The sequence below is a fragment of the Embiotoca jacksoni genome, unplaced genomic scaffold, assembly GCF_022577435.1.
Source record: "Embiotoca jacksoni isolate LCO1_2020_lvr unplaced genomic scaffold, fEmbJac1.0.p SCAF_1, whole genome shotgun sequence".
NCBI lineage: Eukaryota > Metazoa > Chordata > Actinopteri > Embiotocidae > Embiotoca > Embiotoca jacksoni.
In genome coordinates, this window is record NW_027185229.1 from 5,540,945 (window position 1) to 5,560,662 (window position 19,718).

General features: G+C 40.1%; 1 protein-coding gene across 3 annotated transcripts in view; it reads left to right on the forward strand.

Annotated features, from left to right (window-relative positions):
- Positions 1-18,768: 18,768 nt before the first annotated feature.
- plxna1b (plexin A1b) overlaps positions 18,769-19,718 on the forward strand; it is a 191,658-nt gene continuing 190,708 nt past the window's right edge. For 2 of the 3 annotated variants that reach the window (XM_069158126.1, XM_069158145.1), the window contains exon 1: positions 18,769-18,871. The gene's annotated coding sequence lies outside the window, so the exon portion shown is untranslated. Of the gene's footprint in view, positions 18,872-18,908; positions 18,985-19,718 lie in introns of those variants that run through there. The other variant, XM_069158134.1, reaches the window with a different exon arrangement.

Genomic DNA, 19,718 nt, shown 5'->3' on the forward strand with positions numbered 1-19,718 from the left:
GTCAGTTCGACTCCCTGTTGGAGAGATTAGTGCGGTAATGTTGCTCTTAAAGGAGTGAGGGCTCCTATAGTGGATATATGAGATTAATCCTGTCTCTGTTCATTGGTGTTATGTCAGTTGTTTACCCACAGATACAGGACTGCCAGATAATACATGTCTCCATCTTTCTCCTCTCGTCCTTCCCATCCCCCCTCCACTGCTCTCTCTGCTTTCCTTTGCTCTGCGGTGGGTTCAGTTCTTGACAAGGCCCCACATCCAGCTCGTTACAAAATGAATAATACATGCATGTTCTAGCAGCACTGCTAGACAGAGGGAGAACGGGAGAAAGAGGAAGAGACAAAGAGAGCACAGGAGAGATGCTGTGTGTGCGTGCGTGCGTGCGTGCGTGCGCGCACTAAGGTCTGTTTGGTCTTGAAGTCCTGTATAGAAAGGCCAAAGCTGTCACAGAACTTTAGATCCAGTCTATATACGGCCTGTACAAGAGGAGATGTCTGCATTCGACAGCCTCTTGTCTGATGCTTCTCTTCTTTAATTTAATCCTTTATAGCAGAGATGGGAGGCCGAGGTTGTTGGTGCAATTCCCACCGGGGTGAAAGACAGGCCAGTGCAGCCTTTTGGAGAATGATTAAGGACATCATTTCAGTACGGAGAGCTTTGATTTTCCATACGCCCAAGTTTGTGTGTTACAGCTGTTGGGTCTCAGCCTCGCTAGTTTCCTTTAACCCAGCAGAACGAGGGTTGTCCTACATTTTATCAGCTCCTCTCATTCAGTTTTGATGGAGATCAAAGCAATGCGCCAGCAGCCAGCAGAGCATGCATGCATTATCAATCATGTCTGTGGCTTTTTGTTGTACAGAAAAATATATTGCAGAGATCAAAAGGAAAGGGTCATCAAAGGCAAAATTATTTTTTAGATGCAGGGGGTAGCTTTGTACATAAAGGCTGACGCACAAACAAATCCCAAACATTTTTAGCTGCATGCGCATACACTATTGTGTTGGTCTGGTGCGTATGTGCAGGACAAAGAAACCAAGTGTGAACATAAACATTTTCTGCAATCTCTCCTCTGACCTCAAAATTAGACATGTGCACCTCTCTCCACGCTGTATACTTCAGAGAGATTTGTCTTTCTCTTCGCTCCCTCTCTCTCTCTTTTTAAGACAATAAATTTCTGGTATGAGCGTGGCATGTTATCTCAAAGGACACATGCAGAGTCAAATGATTCGCCTCTCGCTCTGAACTATTTCCACTTTTATTTGAAAAAGAAAAACAGAGCAAATGAATGGGAGCAGCAGGGTGTTTGGGTCGAGTAAAGTTATCGGGAGCGAGTGAGCCAGGCTTGGTTTTAGACGACATCTGGACAGTGAGTTTTTACAAGGAAAAGGTGTTTTCTAGCGGGCACGAAGCGCTGTCTCAGCTGTTTTCCGATGCTCCAGGTACTATAGAGTTTCTCCCACCTCAGACGGCAGGTCGCTGATTGATGCGCCGTGACTTCCTGCCTCTCACACCGACAGGCAGCTCAGGAATCTGTCTAAGCAGCTCTGTGCCAGACTCACACAAACATTCACAGACACTTTTGTTTCTAGGCAGAGTACATGCGAGGGTGGCCTCTCCATTGGCAGTGTCTTTAACCTTGACACACACTGCACATGACCCGGATGTGTGTCTTCTGTTTGTCTTTCTACCTGCACTCCCATTCACACACTCCATACTGTTACACCTCTTGCTGTTACTCTCAACAGCAGCTTGGACACCATCATCAAGAGTTCACACCAGTCTGAGCTGAGGTGACAGAAGTACATCATCCTTTCCTCATATGCATCCTGGGAATTTAATGGGAACTTTCTGTCTGCATCACGTATTGGAAAACCCCTGACAATGTAAACAAGTGTAGCTACAACTGTTAGCTGCTAACAACATGGGAAGCAACAAAAGGAAGCTGTGCATGAAGTTGTATTACAGTAAATGTTGGGCAGTAATGCATCACAATAATGTGATCATTTCAATACCTGGTTGTGTAACCATTGTCATGGAAAGTTCACATGCAGTAGCAAATAGTGTAACCCAGCAATATACATGCAATGCTATGTAACCCTGCTATTTTCAGTGGTTGTTCTGGATTACTCATCTTCAGTGTTATTGTCTGATTTCAGTCACCACAGATGCTGCATTCAAATGCGGTCGTATTTACGAGAAGAGTGCAAGAGTGGGAGGGTTGATATTTGTTCTTTGTAAACAGACCTAGGATGTGTTACCTTGGCGGAGCGGCTGGTGGTGTTGGAAGTAGCTAGCCCTATGGTGTGTGTTATGCGGCTTGCTAACAGGCATTACCTAATTCTGTTTTGAGCTGGGATGATGTGTGAAGGGTAAATATTCTGGGTCTCCCCCTTCTGCCAGTGACTCCGCTGTAGTCAGTCTGTTGATACTGTTGCAAGTGCAAAATGGTGGATAAATGACATAAAATGGTCTTTTTTTTTTTCCAAGCAAACCATCCGGTCAACCTTTAACATAGCATTTGTAAAGTCTAGAAGCCCTGTATGATTGAATTATTTTATCACCCAATTCCAGTTAGAGTAGGACAATTCCCAGCATCTATTCATCCAGCAGAGCAGGAATGTCACCGCAAACAACAGAAACTCTATACAATGTGTCATACAAAGAGATTTATCTGGTAGCGATTGGCTTAATCAGCAACTCCTTTGGCAAGAGCTTGAATCTACCAGACGTTCATTCATTTGTAAAAGTCCCACACAAAATGTTCAAGGTTAGGTATGTGTTTAAAGGAGGGGAGACGTGTCGAGGGGGAAAAGTGACTTCTCTTCTCCCAGAATCTCCTCCAGAGACCTGGAATCTAACACCAAAAATGTGCGAAACGTGTGAGATCATCATGAAAACGTTTGCGTAAAACTTCATAATGCAGCCTGTGATTTACAGTGTCATTGTATAAATCAGATACTAATGAAATATTGATTGATTCCCATTGAAATGTAAGTACAATAGAATGAAAAAGGGAAGTAAAAAAAAAAGAAGAAGCTGGTAATGGCGATTAAATACCTTGCAACATGGGATAAATGTCAGTTTGACCACAATGTCAATTTTTTTTATTTCTACAAAAGAGTTGTCCTGTAGGTGTGGAAGCTTTGAGTTGTCAATGGAAGGAGTAATAACACAGAGTAATTAGAATGTGATTAATTTTTTTAAATGAGCAATATATAATGAGTAAATGATCAAATCTTTTACGTAACTGATACAGGAGAAGTGGATCATGCTGCAAGAGCGGTTCAGAAAGCCTCAATGGATTTTACACTTTGTTTTTGATGTGAAATTAGGTCATTCAACCCAGAATTAAAGCTATCAAGAATATCTGTAATTTAGAAAAACTATAAACATTTTGGGATCCCTCTTCAAGCTTTCAGGGTATTTGATATTTAATGATGGTGAGAACAAAAACAGCAACATTCCCATTGGAAGAACACAAATGTGTGCTCATACACAGTCTACACCAGCACAAATTTCCTTATCTTTGCCCTCCTTTCTATTTTAGTGTGTCATCATTAAGTGTATCAAAATCAACTTTTGGTATAAAATATTATGTCTTCCTTTGAAGTTATCCCTGTAACGCTCAACGTGTCAGCAGTTTGGCCGGGGGCATCAACAGTCACTCAACGGCAAGATCACTTTAAGCCGTTCAGAATCACAGCACCCTTTTATATGCTATTTCCTTCCTTGACAGCTCTCTTCTTTTCAGGGATATTTGAGAAGAAATAACATGTCCGATCTATCCAGTGTGGTTCATGTCATGTAAGAACCGACTTGACTCTGAAACCAGCAGCGTTGGGGGTCAAATGTGTAAGTCTGTGTGTGGCAGTGGTTGCATATAGTTCTCCTCATAAGTCTGAGATACTTTCAAAGTTGCTAATAAGTTGCTTCTGAGGTGAATTACTGCTGCTTTTATGTATCGGTATATTTACCTTGATACGATGATGCAACACAATCTTTTCCATGTTTTAGACCGCTTGCGTTTTTTTGACTAACTACAGACCGTGTTGCCGGGTGGGCTGAGTTGTAAAGACTGACATGTTGAGCCAAGGTCACCAAAAATAAAAGGCTTTATTTGTATAACTGGACATTGTTTCCATAGCAACTGCACTGACAGAGACACTGTCTGTGTATGTGCGTGCCTTACAGAGCCTGCCTTGTCTCTACACAATGTAAGCGCATAACCTTAAAGGGTCAGTTCACAAAAAATAATTTCCTGGTCATGTCACCGGTAGGTTAAGGAGCACTGGAATTGAGTCCACAGGAACTTAAGTTGAGAGCAGTGACAAGCTCATCTTTTTCCCTTGTGTATTTGTGTGCATGCATGTGCTGTAACCCTCGGAAAGAGGGTTTAAAAGTCCCAGAACACTCACTGCAGAGACAAGACAGAAAACCTCCCGATTAACCAGTAGGAAGACGAGCTTATAGCTGAGAGCAGATGCTATGGCACAACCTCGCACGCCTCAGCTGGCAGAGCAGCTCAGCACCAACTCAAATAGCACGACAGTGGCATGTGAAGGCACACTGCCTCATGACAACCTCCTGCCATAAGTATGCTTCAGCACAAAGGAGGAGCCCGGCTGTAAACTCCATCCTGCATCCTGAACTCTCTCTCTCTCTCTCCCTCTCTCTCTCTCTCTCTCTCTCTCTCTCTCTCTCTCTCTCTCTCTCTCTCTCTCTCTTTCTCTGATTGCATCTACACTGTTGTCTGATTCTGGCTCTCGCGCACTAACCCGCTGTCTCTAATATACCTTCCCAATCCCAAGTGCCTCTTAATCACTTGTTCTCTCCCCTTTCTTTCTCCTCTCCCTCCGTCTCTCTTTCTTGCTCGCCTCCTCAGAACACGTTGAGGATTTGTAACAATGGAGTTATAGACTGGATTAAGCAGTACAATGTCTGATGGAGGGGGTGTACTGGGGAGAAATCAATGGGCAGATGTGATTTACTAAGCTGCTAAACATTCTCTGACACATCGACCAATTAGCTGTGTCAAATGGGGATATCTTTACTATGTGTACAAGGTCGTTAGATAAATAAGTCCGTAGCAGTAGTTGTGTGTGTGTGTGTGTGTGTGTGTGTGTGTGTGTGTGTGTGTGTGTGTGTGTGTGTACGTACGCAGATAGAGGATATATGAGATGGAAACATTTAACAATAGAGCATTGCATAGCTCCTCCGTCTTGATTACCTATCTGCTTTGCTTAATGCCATTTGGGATTGCGCTGTTTGCACCTTGTCTCACTCACTGCAGTTGCATTCAGTTTAGAGAAATGAAAGACGTCATTTTTCCATCATTTCTGTCTCACGCTGAGTAAATACAGAAAAAGCCGTGCTGGATTGTATCCATACTTTTCAACACAACCACTGCTTTTCATTCCTCGTCTTTCAGTTAACACAAGACACCTACTGAAGGAACTGATTGGCAGAATGTGTTTTATTTTCTTGTCCGTACTGAAAAACACCTCACAACAGCAACCGTTATTTCACATATGTAACCGCACACTGTCTTGTGTTCTTAGGGAAAAGAAGCTACCTCGCTGAGAGGTGTTAGACTTTGTTCTCTTCCCTTTGGTGCCGTGTGCGCTCATTGCTGTTATGTTTCTCTTGGTAAAATACACGATTAATTTTAGGCGTTGGTTATATCGACCTCGCACATCTCATTAAACAAAAATAATCTCATATCAGTGTACCATTTGTCATATTGGTGGCACATTGTTCATTGTTGCTGCCAGGTTTAGGTCACACGTCTTAAAGCATATCTCCAGAAGCTGCCATCCTCCGGTAGAGAAAGTGTCGCGAGCTCAGACATGCAGTCTGCAAATATGAAACAGTGCCCTTAATAAACAAGCCACAGTAACACCTTTAAAACTGTTAATTAGCAGGTGGAGTGGAGTAAAATTCAAAAGGAATTATGAAGTTAATTTTAGCTCTGATGCTTTTGATGCTAATTTTAATCACAAGAACTGGCGGAGGTGTGTTTGACAAGTAAATATTTACAGTCAGCAGTGGGTTAGTGGGGGCTGGCGAGGAGGGTCTCAACTTTTTTTAATGCAGCACTTCACAAACAGAAATTGATCAAACATGGTTGTAACAATACACGCAGAGGAAAACAGACCAAAAGAAAGGAGACAACACACAATAGAAGAAGAAGGAAAAATAACATAGATGTTACTAATAATAAGAGCAGTAACAACAACAGTTGTTATTGACCTTTATTTTTATGCCATTATATTCTGGGGTTTTTTTTAAGTTTAAAGTTAAAGCAGGATTTAAAGAGCAGAGAGAGCTATAAACACAACATTTATATATTAACACCATGTAAAGTTCATTAGGCAAACAGATCAGCAAAGGCTTGTGAATTTACTAATCCAGCAGACTCACAAAACAGTTTGATTTACGTTGTATTAGGAAAAATGTTAAAATGCTTCATCAAGCCAATTAGAACCACAGAGTTATGGTTTTGTCATCTTTCACATTAGTTATTTGACCCATTATTACAATAAAAATATTGATTAGTACACATTTATATGTTTGAGGTAATGGCACAGCAGGGGGCAGGTCAGGAAGGGACAGGAGAGTCGGCCGATTGACTTTCTTTCCAAAATAGGAGAATCAGTAATATGAACAATTTTGATTTGATGATATAAAACTGAAATACACTAAAACTGAAAAAGAAATGGCAGCAATGTGTCAAACAAGGAAGCCTTTTTTACAGCTCCGAGGCAACACCGCGCTTTGTTGTTGTTGTTGTTGTTGTTGTTGTTGTTGTTGTTGTTGTTGAAAGCACACGTTTAAATTCGATGTACTCTAAATCAATATGTTGAATCCTCATAAAAAAAAAAGTAATCAGCAGGTTTTGAAGTCAAACCGTAATAGTTAAGGGGATATTGGCAAAGCTTTAAAACTCAGAGCCTTCACCCGTTCACGCCTAAATTTTTCTCCTCTGTATCAGCTGTCACATTAGCTAATGGTCCTTTGGAGTCTTAATATATACATATGAACTTAATTAAGCTTTGTACTTTTACAGCATATGCTTTTTCCCCCCTCCATATGGCACCAAGCAGCAGCTATGTCATATTTGATGAAGTACAGAGAAAGCATAAACTGAGCTCTGTGTTTTTTTGCAGAGTGTCTGTTATATCCTGTGATGATCACCATGTTCGTGCTGTTCAGGTTATAAATGATGTAGGTGGACTCCTGATATATTTGTTAAGAATAACATCAAGACATAAGATCAAACCGTGAATATTAATGCCTTTATATCTCCAGTACTCTTAATAATATTGATGATTTTGGACAATATGGAAACTTTGTTTGTGATTTTTCATTGTATTTTGTAACTCACCACTTCTGACTTTGTCTTTTACTTTCTACATTTGTCTCCCTATATTGGCCAGTAACTTTTCCATGTATTGCATGCAGCCACAATTATAAAATCAGACTAGCTTTGTATACAAAGCAGCCAATATTTATGATTTATTTTGATCACTGGTATATCTTCACAACCTAATGTTATGATTACATGTACCAAGTCGATAAAATGTCACTGTGTGACCACAATCTCCGCTGCAACCTCAAAGTGCTTCCCCTGTTTTCTTTCTATGGCCTCACACGTCGCATCCTGCATGATCGATCCAACCAGGAAGTCATCAGGAAGCTGCCCAGAGTCACAGCGACAGGTCGCATTGTTTAGCATTTAAATAACTCCCTTTCCCATCTGTCTCCTCGAGGAAGAAAAATGAATTGCTGAGCGCATCTTAGCATCCTTGCATATTGTGTTGTTTTCCAGGGCTGAGGTGTGCTTGGCTGACTGGGTCCAGGACAGCTGTGAGTGAGGGCCATTCACTGCTCTGTCAGGAGGGGAGATGGAGGCACTGAACTGAGGCCAGCTATCCTGAGCTGCTCCTACATGTCACCTTTTCTCTCTGTAATATGTTCCTGTATGGAAGACAGCTCGGAGTGAAAAGGAGAGAAGGAAAAATTGTGTGTGTGTGTCTGTGTGAGAGAGTCGGCTTTATTTGTGTGTCCGTAGAAAAAGTTTTCAGGTAAACAATCCACATCGAGCCCTCGAGCACATTCCTACACAGACCCCAAGGTCTTACCATAAAACAGATTATGTAAGATAGCCTGTGTGGATTACATAAGATGCACTGAGGGTGACATCGTGTGACCCCCCTTTCAGTTTTCATGAAATGTGTCATTTAAAGCTCTAACAGCTCGGTGTGAGAAACGATTAGAAATCATTACCTATTTCAGGCATTTGAATTAATGTGGTCCATGTGTTTACTAGTTCAAATGTCATTTATTTTGAGTGACGATCTTATAAAAATTCCTTTTGTGAGTCTTTTTTGGTGAAACACATCAACACGTTGATTTTACCATCGAGTCTTCGAGTGAGTCCACATCGTCTGCATCTTTGTAAAGATAAAATGCACTTCCAGTAAAATGTGAAATGAACTCTTCAAAGAGAAGAGGCAAGATGAAGGACAGCTGTGTGTGAATCACAACCCCAATGATACCGTGGTAATTAAGTAGTGAAGACGTTAGCTGTGAGCGGGAACAAGGTGAAAGGTTCTTCTGTGCAAACTGTGGCTTTTGAAATGCCTTTTCTTGAAGTACCGCAGAGTTGAGTAAAATAAGTTTGAGAATTGGTGTGTGCAGACTCGTGTTGACAGATAAGGCCAGATGTTGTGCTGATTTTGAAATATATACATGATACCACAAGTAGTAAAGTGTGCACGAGCAGACGCTGTGATTTGAGAGATGCATGGCAGGATTTCCTGTGTTATATGTCAGGGGAGTGCAGCTGCTGAAAACTGCTGCACTGACATTTGCATTATCGCTCCTCTAAAGGACAGGGATGTCCATCTTATTTTTTGGGAGACAGATCACCACAGCTCATATATATTGTGTATCAGCTGCTGTAGAGCTGCTTTCATGTGGCACCACAGATTAGAAACCACTTGTGCTTTTAGAGTCCGTTGCACCAGCAATTCATAAGTTATAACTATTTTATAGCTTCAGTGTGTGCTAAGTGGAGTTTAATGCATAATTCAATTGTAAGCTGCTGCACCACACAAACTAGTTCTTACTTAACGATTAGTTGTTTACACCCACTAATTCACAGCTGTTAATGTTGTATAGCTGACTGAACCAAATTGCCACACTAATACAAGCTTGGTAATATACTTATTACCTATTAAATAAATAATATGGAATATAATTAACAAATCTGTCCTGAAACTCAGTAAATACTGATGATGTAAATTAAAAAAATTCAGTAGATTACGTTTCACAAAAATAACACAGCATACCTCAAATGAAGAAACTTTATGCCAGTGATAACTTAAATTAATAAATAACATCAGTTAGGTTTGCATAATTGAGTATTTCTCTCTCATTATAAACTGTATAACTACTCTAAAAGTTAAATATTTATAAATACATATTTTCATCTTATGCAGCTGTGCAACTGTAAATTTTGAAAGACCTAGGTTGTGATGCTATGATGACTTCCTGTTTACATAGTTCACTATGAGTAAATCACTTATGAAAGCAGCTAGAAGGACTTAGAACTTAATGGTCAAACTTAGAAATGGATTTGGGAATTATTGGTGAGATCCAATCCCCTAGTTTAAAGTTAGAGGAGAAAACAGATTTTCATTTCTGTATTAGTTTTGAAAGGCTTGGTACTTGGCATACATATATATTTGTCTTCATTGTTTTCATGATACAAGATCAGGCACACTTTCCATACCATCGAGGTAGACTACAGTCCACAACGAAAAACAAACAAATGATCAAGTGAGTGAGTTAAATAAGTATGTCCAGAGGGAAAAACATCAACAGAGAGAAAACCTTTTTTTAATTAAGAAAAAAAAAAACATAAGAAAACAAAAACAAGGAGAAAACCTGTCACATACATGTCCTCATAAACTACATCTCACTACAGGATCACGCCATCACAGAAAAAATCCACGATCATTTAAACTCAACAGTTTTAAAGAATAAATAAACTGGCATCCTGGAAGTCTTGCATACTGAATCACATTTTTCAAGCGTGTGCGTGGTTGGTTTTTTTTAGCATCTGTCGACACGTAATAATTTCAAATGAGTGTCAGTGAAAACACATGAACATAACTCTGATGACTTTTCAGCTGACCGAAGCCGGCTGGGGGACAAAGACTCAACAGTGTCATGTGCAGGAGCTCTGTGTCTGCACAACAGTGTCCATTTTGGATTTCTACCCCGAGGCCACGGGGCTGTGAACAGTGATGTCTCTCTCTACATAGGATCCTGTGTCCTCTCCACCTTCTCAATAATTCAATGGTAAGAGGAGACGTCAGCTCTCGTATAATTACTGTGTGAGGGTGACAAGCTCCTCTGTCAAGGGCAAGATGGGACCAAGCTTTCCAGTACTGGAGAGGGCAGAAAGAGTGTGTGCCGCTGACACTGTCGGTGACAAAAGCTTCAGCTACCGCGTGATGATGAAACTGCAGGTAATTTGGGTGGAAAGTATCATGACAACATGCACTGTTTTTGTTTTTCACTGAGAACTCAACTCATTGCAAAGCAGCTCTAACCTGGAGACAGGTTGATGCAAGTATTCCTCATTTTACATCATGCAACGTCTCATGTATGAACTCTTAATGTGTGTCTTGGGTTTTTGGGGGTTGTTCTGCAAGTTCTCAGTGGTCAAGAGCCAACATGTTCCATCACTGTTAGGCAGAGAGGTAGAGTATGTGAGATCTGATTTCAGCTCTGGGGCCCGGCTGAGATGACAGACTGTGTTAATATAACACCAGGCAAACCCCAAACTTCCTGCTCAGAGAAACCCTCAGCACAAGTATACCTGCCAAGATACGACCAAAGCTGTTACTGTCACTGAGACCTAAAACCTGGCATGGGCAAAGGCCTGGCACAAGGCCCTCAGTTTTAAAGGAGCTAGACAAAGTAGGCAGCAATTAGAAGAAGACATTTTGACATACTGTCTCCCACGGGTGAGAACGTTTGGACCAAAGTCTGTCCGAGTAAGTGTGCTGAATTGGAATCATTGAGGAGGCCCTCCAACTGTCTTAATTGTCCTAATGTAAAGGTCTGAGCTGACCCAAGATCAGCATTAATGAGGAAACTTCTTAAATCTGAAAACATACCGAATTGTCAAGGGCATCTCAGGAATTTTTTTATAACCTTGTACGTGTTTGTCACAACATTTGAGAAATATTTTACAGCTCGAATATCTCATATTTAGTCTCAAATTCAGCTTTTAGGGGGATTTTAAACTCAACCGGGAGACAGATGTTCAACTCTGTGAGAAAGCAAACGTCAACAAGAAGTTTATTTATGTAAGGTAGTTCACTTATGTAAGTTCCGTAAAGTAACTTAGATGACATACATTAATAATTCAAGTACTTTTTTTTTTTAATCCCAACACTAATGTTTTCCAAACACTCAGGAGACGGGTGTTCGAGTCTGGGAGAAACCCAAAGTCAGCATGGATTCTTTTTAAGTAATGGAAGTAAGTCAACTTTACGTATTAACATGCACAATGTACATAAATTGATTTATGTGATGTACTTAATGTAAAAGAACTTATTTTATCCCAAACCGTGGGGTTTTCTCAAACAACCACGTGGTTTTTGGTGCTTAAACCTAAAGGACTTTGTGAACATCTCTGTGACACCATCGGCTTCAATAAAACAGCAGCAGGCAGAACTACAATACTAATATTTACCAGGTATAAATGTTTACTATTTCCATAATCACCTTCTGATGCTGCATCCCAGACAACTTGGTACTTGAAACATTTACAATCCCTACTTGAAATGGTTCTCCAAGTCAGAGCTCCTGCTGACAAATTTCATGCACCCCGACTTCACCAAGAAGTAGATGTTCAGACTTCCCCCAAGAGAGTGGTGTCCACAGAAGTGAACATTAAACAACTAGATTATTTTATTAAATAAAAATGTAATATACTATCAGACACATCTAACTTTATGTTACTTGGTAAACTATTGTGTGTAATATTCTGACTAAATAGAAGTAAAATATTATGTGACTGCCACTAATGCAAATTTTCATATGTTGCTATAAGTAGAGGAGTTTCTTGCTTTCAGCTGTTGATTTGCAGTCTGGAAATTTCCCACATGTGGAACACAGGATAAATTTTGTGTGTTTGCATGCTTAATTAGCACATCATTAGTTCACTCTGCAGCTATTTGCTGATATACTACAGAATCAACTTAACTTTTGACTTGCTGATAGCTCAAGAGAAGAAGTTACATTTGAATAAAATCTAAAATGTCTGCCTGCTGGTGGCGCTACAGAAACAGTAAGGGATTCACCAAAGTCATTAGACTTTATCCTGTGGGGATCATGAATGTCTGTAAAAAATTTAATGGCAATCCGTCCACTATGAAATATCATAGAAATAAATCCATGATCCCAATGTTTCATTCTTGCAAGCTGACAGTATAAAGCTACACTGCTGAAGCATGTGGTATAAATATTTTCTGACATGGTGGAGGGGGATAGTTTTGGGGTCATTTTAAATACATACAAGTCCAGACATTGAAAAGAAGAGTATAACTGCAGTTTAAGATGAGTTCCCTCACTTCTCCTTCTCCTTCCTGCTCATTGTCCTCCAAATTTGTCTGACTGTAAAGTGAAAAGAAAATATCAAAAGAAAGTCACAACATGAGTTCCTGTAATTTTTAATTATGATGAAATTTGTCACATTTAATCAAAAAGCTGATGTTTGCTCGTCCTCATACCATTCACACCTCCAGGCGCGCACATCAGAAGGCGTCAGAGAAAGGCCACATTAAGTGTTTGATGGCAGCTGAGAGACGACACAAAGAGACTGTTCAGTTGCCTCACCTTGATTTTAATTATGATTGGGTACTTCAAAAATTTTCGGCCATTAAAATTGAGGTACCCTCTGTGAAGTTCACTAAAATAAGGTGGGGGAATTGGAGGGGGGAGCTCAGCTGCTAATTCGCTTAGCATAAAATAACCTGTTTGCACACCTCACTGAACACCTGGAAAATGAAGAGTGTTGTGTTCGGTAGGATGCTTTATGGGCTGTGATTTCAGGTACAACATGCTTCTAATCATGTTGCTCCACTCTTGTAACGTTGAAATCATAATTGTTTTTGATGGGAATTATATACAGTGCATCCAGAAAGTATTCACAGCGCTGCACTTTTTCCACATTTTGTTATGTTACAGCTTTATTCCAAAATGGATTAAATTATTTTTTTTCCCCTCAAAATTCTACACACAATACCCCATAATGACAAAGTGAAAAAAGTTTGTTTAAAATTTTTGCAAATCTATTTTGTCTATCTACAAAATGTGGAAAAAGTGAAGCGCTGTGAATACTTTCCGGATGCATCATAGAATTTCAACCACTAACTGTCATAAACTGCAGTTATACGACCTAGTTTATTATTTTTCTGTAGATCTCTATGGAATCCATAAACTTACAGAAGACTTCGATCAATTTAACTTTTAATAATGAGTGTCTGAGAGAAAACCACAAATCATAACTGCAAATTTGCCGTATTTTCATTCTGTTCTCCCGACACATTCCTCACGTCTTCAGGTTCATTCACTGCACACAGAACTGTTAATTTTGAAGCTTGTGAGCACCTTAAAATGATTCACGATCGGCTGCGGATTATTATGTAACCAGTTTTTTTTCTTCTTCCCACTACGACAGACTCCAGCCCAGAGGAAAACATCCAGCAGATGAGAAGCTCCAGCACAGACAGGTGATTCACTTCTAATGGATGTTAATGTGGCACACACGACTGAGGATATTCCCAGTGGTGTACACTTACAGTTAATTGATAACTGAGGTCTATGAAAAGATGCACATTAAATCATGGCCAATGAGCCTGCCTATAAGGTTGCAGCAATTTAAAGAACAAGTCTCCAGTGTGTCTTAAGGTTTCCCATAACTGAAATGTACTCTGAATGAATAATTAAGGTGGAAATATTTTTAACTCATATTACCTTACTTAAAACATTACTATTTCAAACAGGTGGCATATGCGTTATGTTGCTTTGCATAAACACTTTAACCTCCACCCACTCCAGGTTACATAATCCTCTAATGACTTTCTAAATGTCTCCTGATGTTACTGTTTGATTAGTATCTTTCCTAATGAGCCCATGTGTTCAGATGTGGCTCTGTGATTTATTTAAATGTAATGTTTTGTCACATTTAACATCAATAATCTGCAAAAATCTTTAGCTCATGAAGTTTGACTTTATTTGCCATTAACTGATACCCCAAAGGTTTAACCTACAGCAGAGGCAATTCAGTCTTCAAAGATTTAATGTGTTTTACATTTCCAAATGGAAAGAAAGTTGTTTGTTTAAATTTTTTTTTAAAAAACCTTGAACAATTTAAGTTAGTGCTACAGTGCATTTATCGTGTGAAATACTTTTTGCAGCTGGTGATTCTACTGAGCACTATGGTTGAAATTAAGTAAATGCAAATATTTCTTCAAATTTAGAGCTTTTTTCTAAATACTACTTTCCATAGTCCCCTAACATAATAGTACTCTTACATGTTAGTGCTCGCACACTGCTGTTCTGAACTCATCGGAAATAACTGCAGCATTTCAATGCATCAACTGCCAAAATATCTGCCAGCTGTAAATATTTTTCTCTCAAAAATGAACATGTTTTCGTGCCCTCTGTTTAACGCACACATCTTCTGTCCAACAGCAGTTGATACTGGGTGAGAAATAAGCACTTTCGTTCGGCGTTCCACAACATCTGCAGCTTCTTAGGCTGCTGCAGTTTGAAAGTTGGTGGTCCCTCCCTTTCCACTACGTAGCCAAGATGAGGACTGTTGAGTGTCCCGGGTTTCACTCTCAATTTTTTTGATCGTTTTAAGTCCGTCATCCGGGTACTTGTAGTGCACTGTATGTTTCCATAATTGTCAGAGTGAACGCATTTATGCACTCAAAATAGTAAGTGTTAGTACATATGTATTGTATACTGTGTAATACACATGTCAGTCCACTACAGGATAACGTGTCAGTGTCACATTTTGCCTCACCCAGGTATGTAAACTGAGGAGCCTTCGGTTTAGGCAGAAAAACTACTTACCTAAGGTTAGGAAAAGTTGGTTTGAATATGTAATTCTACATGCACGTAAGTTTCTTAATGTATGTTCCATAAATTACTAACTTGTGTCAGGTTAATTTATGAAAGTAGTTATATGTTAAAATGTGTACTTGCCAGTTTAGCTTTTCAATCATCCTGCTTTGCTGTCCACCGTGTTTTTCAGAAAATAGCAATTTGAAAAATAGAGCAAATAATTATGGGACTGTTTTGCTCATTAAGTTGCCGAGCTTTGGCCGTCATAGCTGCTTTGTTAGTGTTATATATGTATATATATTTATATATAAAACATGAACTGTCATTTCTATATTAGAGATTATCGTGGACTTAATTCTCTACAGAAACAGACATTTTTTTTTTCATCATTGGTTATTATTTGGGTATATTTTAGGTAGCAGAGTGTGTTGACTTCAAATAGATATTTCTAAAAAAGTTTTTATGTGTCCTGATCTGATGCTGGGAGCGTGCACAGATGGTACGGTTCCATCATGGCTGAAGATCCTGAGAGCTGAAATGGGATTGAAGCGACTGTACAAATGGATGAGACAGGTTTAGCCAGATGATATCCTGTAACCCTGCTACCCTGCTACCCTGCAGACAGCCATCTTGTTGTTAGCCAATTAATGACTCATTACCTGTTTAGCCAGAGCTCTGCAACCTCAGATTTCACGGCCACCAAACCAGCACTTTGGCCGCTGGCTCAAATCTGATTAGTTTCACCGAACTCGCACAGATCAGATGTTTTTGTTTGGCTTTTAAGTAAGACGGATCCAGTTTCACGAGTAAGTGACAGAGACGGCTTTAACTGCTGGTCAAGAATAAACAGTGATCGTCTTTCAGGTTTCAAGGATTAAAACAGGTTTTTGTGTTTGTTTTTTTAATGTTTGTGTGTCTAGAGTTTGTTTCTATATCCTCTTACATGCTATCTTTTTATCTGGACTAACTGTAAATTCAAGATTGTGTCAGTGTATGGTATTGTAATCATGTTAGTGCTTATGAATGCAGCCTACTGTGTTCTGTAGATAGAAAAGCTGCAGCATCTGTGAATGGATGTTTGTCTTTTTGTGTTTTGTGTATGTTGGCACACAGTAATAATGCACACATCTTTGCCTAGTTGTGCGTGTATGTTTGCACAGAATACCATGCGTGTGTTTTTGCACGAATGCAGGTTAATTTATTCCTTGTGTGTGTTTTCAAGGACAACTGGGAGTCTTTTCACTCCGCAATCAGTCAGTTCTTGTATCTCTCTACTCCCTTAAAATGTTTGTTCTTCTTGCCAAAACACAGGCCCATTAATAGTGGATGAATAAAACAAAAAACAAATAGAGAGCAAAACAGCAGCAAACCACCAAACAGCTATGTGTAAATTTATTTAATATGCTCAGTGCTTTCAGCCGAAGCTGCTCGGCCTGTGCACTGTCTAGTCAAATGATGACAGCTAAGATTAATCGGGCTCATTAAAACAACGTCACTGAGTACTGTACACAAAACAACTTGGTTGTACCCTGCAGGTAAGTGTATATAGACACAGAGGTTTATTTTGTCTAAGCCTTTTTAGGTTGTCGTATCTTTATTTTGACTGTATTATGATACAAGTATTACTTCAGACACAGCTGTGTTGAAGGGAGAGGGAGTGGCATCCCATTTTGCATTCTGTATTTTGACCTTAGTTTGCATAAAGCTCACACATTTCATACAAAACATTCCCATGAGAGTTCACTCTGAAGTGAACTGGACAGAGGTGTACCGCACTAACTCAGAGCTAATCAATGTGTTAGTGTTAAAGTGTGCAGATAGAGAATGGCTTTGTCCAGATGTCTTTCACATGGTAAATGGGGATAATCTATTAGTCTAACTAAGGCCAAACCAGCCATCTCTGAAGGCAAGCCGTGGGCTTTTGAAAATGCCTGAAAGCTGCGTGGTGGAAATTGTCTGGCAAGTGCTGAAATTTAGCTGCTCTTTTATGCATATAACACACACACACACACACACACACACACACACACACACACACACACACACACACACGTCTTTATCTTTATCAATCAAAAATACACATTGCAGCTACCTCTATGAAACACACTCTCTCTCACACACATATACTCAGAAACATGGGGCCAGGTGGTGCGGTTAGTGCCAAATCTTGCTCTCTGCTCTCTTGAGTGCAATTGGTAACCTGAGCTGCCTGTTTGAATAACTCAGTTACCCCAAAAGCTTCCTTGCTGCAGAGACATCATGGAGCAGTGCCCAAAACACACTTCCTCTAAGCTCCTAATACTCACTGAATCTGTGATGAATATTGAAATTTAGCTTTGAAAGTCACTTTCTCTGTCTTGTGGTTGCATATCATCAGACAAGAGTAAGAATTAAAAGTTGGCTGGGCAGCCTTGTGGGCACCTTGTATCGAAAATCTGTCATCAAAGTGTCACTCAGTGGGAGTTAGTCCGCGTGAACGTGTCAGCTGATGGGACATGACAGGCAGGCCCCGGGCCCCCTCATTTAATTAGGAGTCCGCCATCTTTTGTGGAACTCATAACCAACCCTGTCCCCCATAATCTCTGGGGCATTTTGTTAATTTGAACACCATTCACTGTAAATTTTGCTCAGATATTTCCTGCAATAGACATAACCTGCAGGTGTCATGTGTCCTGCAGCACATTGGGGCTGGACTGTCCCTGTAAGAGCTTCACTACTGATGTCAATCAGTTGTCCTGCAAAGATTTGTTGTCACTCTCTGCCTGCTCCCATCACGTCCATCATGTAGTCCCCAAACATTACTGCAGAGGTTTTTCCTTTGCTGTCGAATCAGACATATGTAATGATGCTTTTTTCTTGTGTCTTTTATTTATGTTAACTTTCAGTGAGACAGCTGCTTTGAAATATATTCTTGATGATGATAATAATGATAATATAGCTAATAGTTTCATGATTAGTAATTGGTAGTTAACAACAACTCTGTTTATGAATCTGTTTTGAGTGTGTTCATTTCTCTTAATTTCTGCAGGGACTTTGATGACAGAATTTTGACTTTGTTGAGAAATAAATTATAGTTTCTGAGACAATGAGTGTGAGACATACCTTTTTGTTGCAACATTTTCCTGACTTTGTATTTTGCCACTTTTTCTTACCTGTCAAGTGCTGTTACACCTAAAATATGACTATAATAATTAAAGTACAAGGCAAAATACCTCATGTATTATTATTATTATTTTTTTTTAATTAACTGCATTTTCTGTATATGCATATTAAAAACAGAGCACTAGTTCATTACAATACACCTGAGATTGTGACTTCTGGAAATATAAAGTTAAACAATATTAACTTGAGATTAAAAAAGTTTAGGAATATATTAATGAATAAGAACATTTGAATTGGAGTACAACATGAAACTGTTTTGTAAACTGAGACTACTCCAAATATTAATGTAATGTAATGTGTCTCCAGTCTATCCATTGTAAGGCTGTGGAAGCCCTCTATGGGCGGGAGGAGGTACTGCAGCAGCAGAGCGCCTCCTCCCTCCTCCTCCCTCCTGCCGGAGCCGGAGCCGCATTCCTCTCCTCTCCACTCTCCATTCACACGCAGGGAGCCGCCGGAGAGAGAGCACCGCCACTCCGTGACCAGCGTGGAAATGTCTACAAGTTTTGGAATTTAAAAACCATGGCGAGGATATCTAGCCGAAGGATCACTTGAATCTGTAAGTACCGAGAAAACTCCGGCGGAGGGCTCATTTCGCGTGGAAGGAGCAGGTTTTGGTGGAAATATTGAGGTTACATTTTTGTTCGCTCTCTCTCTGTATAGCTCCGTGTGGTGAGTTTGCTCGTTGTACCCCCCCCCCCCCCACACACACACACACACGTACGTATACTCCTGTTTTCGGCGTCTGGTTTCAGGTTGAGGAGCTCGAGGCTCCGACCAAAGCAAGCTGTGAAAAAAAAAAGCGTCAAGAGGACGTGCAGAGTAGCGCAGATATCCACTTCTTGAAGGTGCGTGGAGGCTTGTGTGTTCCTGTGAGCGCCCCGGTGTGACCACCAGTCGGACTGATGTGACTCTGATATATTTTGGGCGCCGCACGAGCCTTTAGCTCGCTCACTTAATTCATTTGAACACTTTTTCTTAATTACGCACCTGGCGCTTGAAATTAAGGAACGGTTAGTGTAGTTTTTTTTTTTTTTCTTTTTTTTGCAAGTAATCTCCGGTTTGCTGCAGTGTTGGTAAGTTTTTTTTTTGCCTGGCTGCAGTAAAAAAGAGACCTTTTTTTGGAGTCTCGTGTAAATACACAAACCCACCGAGTCCAGTGTTTGGTGACACAGACTACACCCAAGCAGCCTTGTTCGGACTCAGAGTGCGAATGGCCGGCTGTTGCATTGCCTCAGAGGAGGAATGCCACCACCAACTTACATAATTACAGGTATTCAAGAGGCTGACACTCACTGTCGCCTGGATAAATAGTCCGGGGAGCATGGAGGGGAGTCTGCATGGCTTTATAGATTAAACATGAGTTTATTTTTGACAGGTTTTAGTGTTTCCTGTCTTTCTTAAAT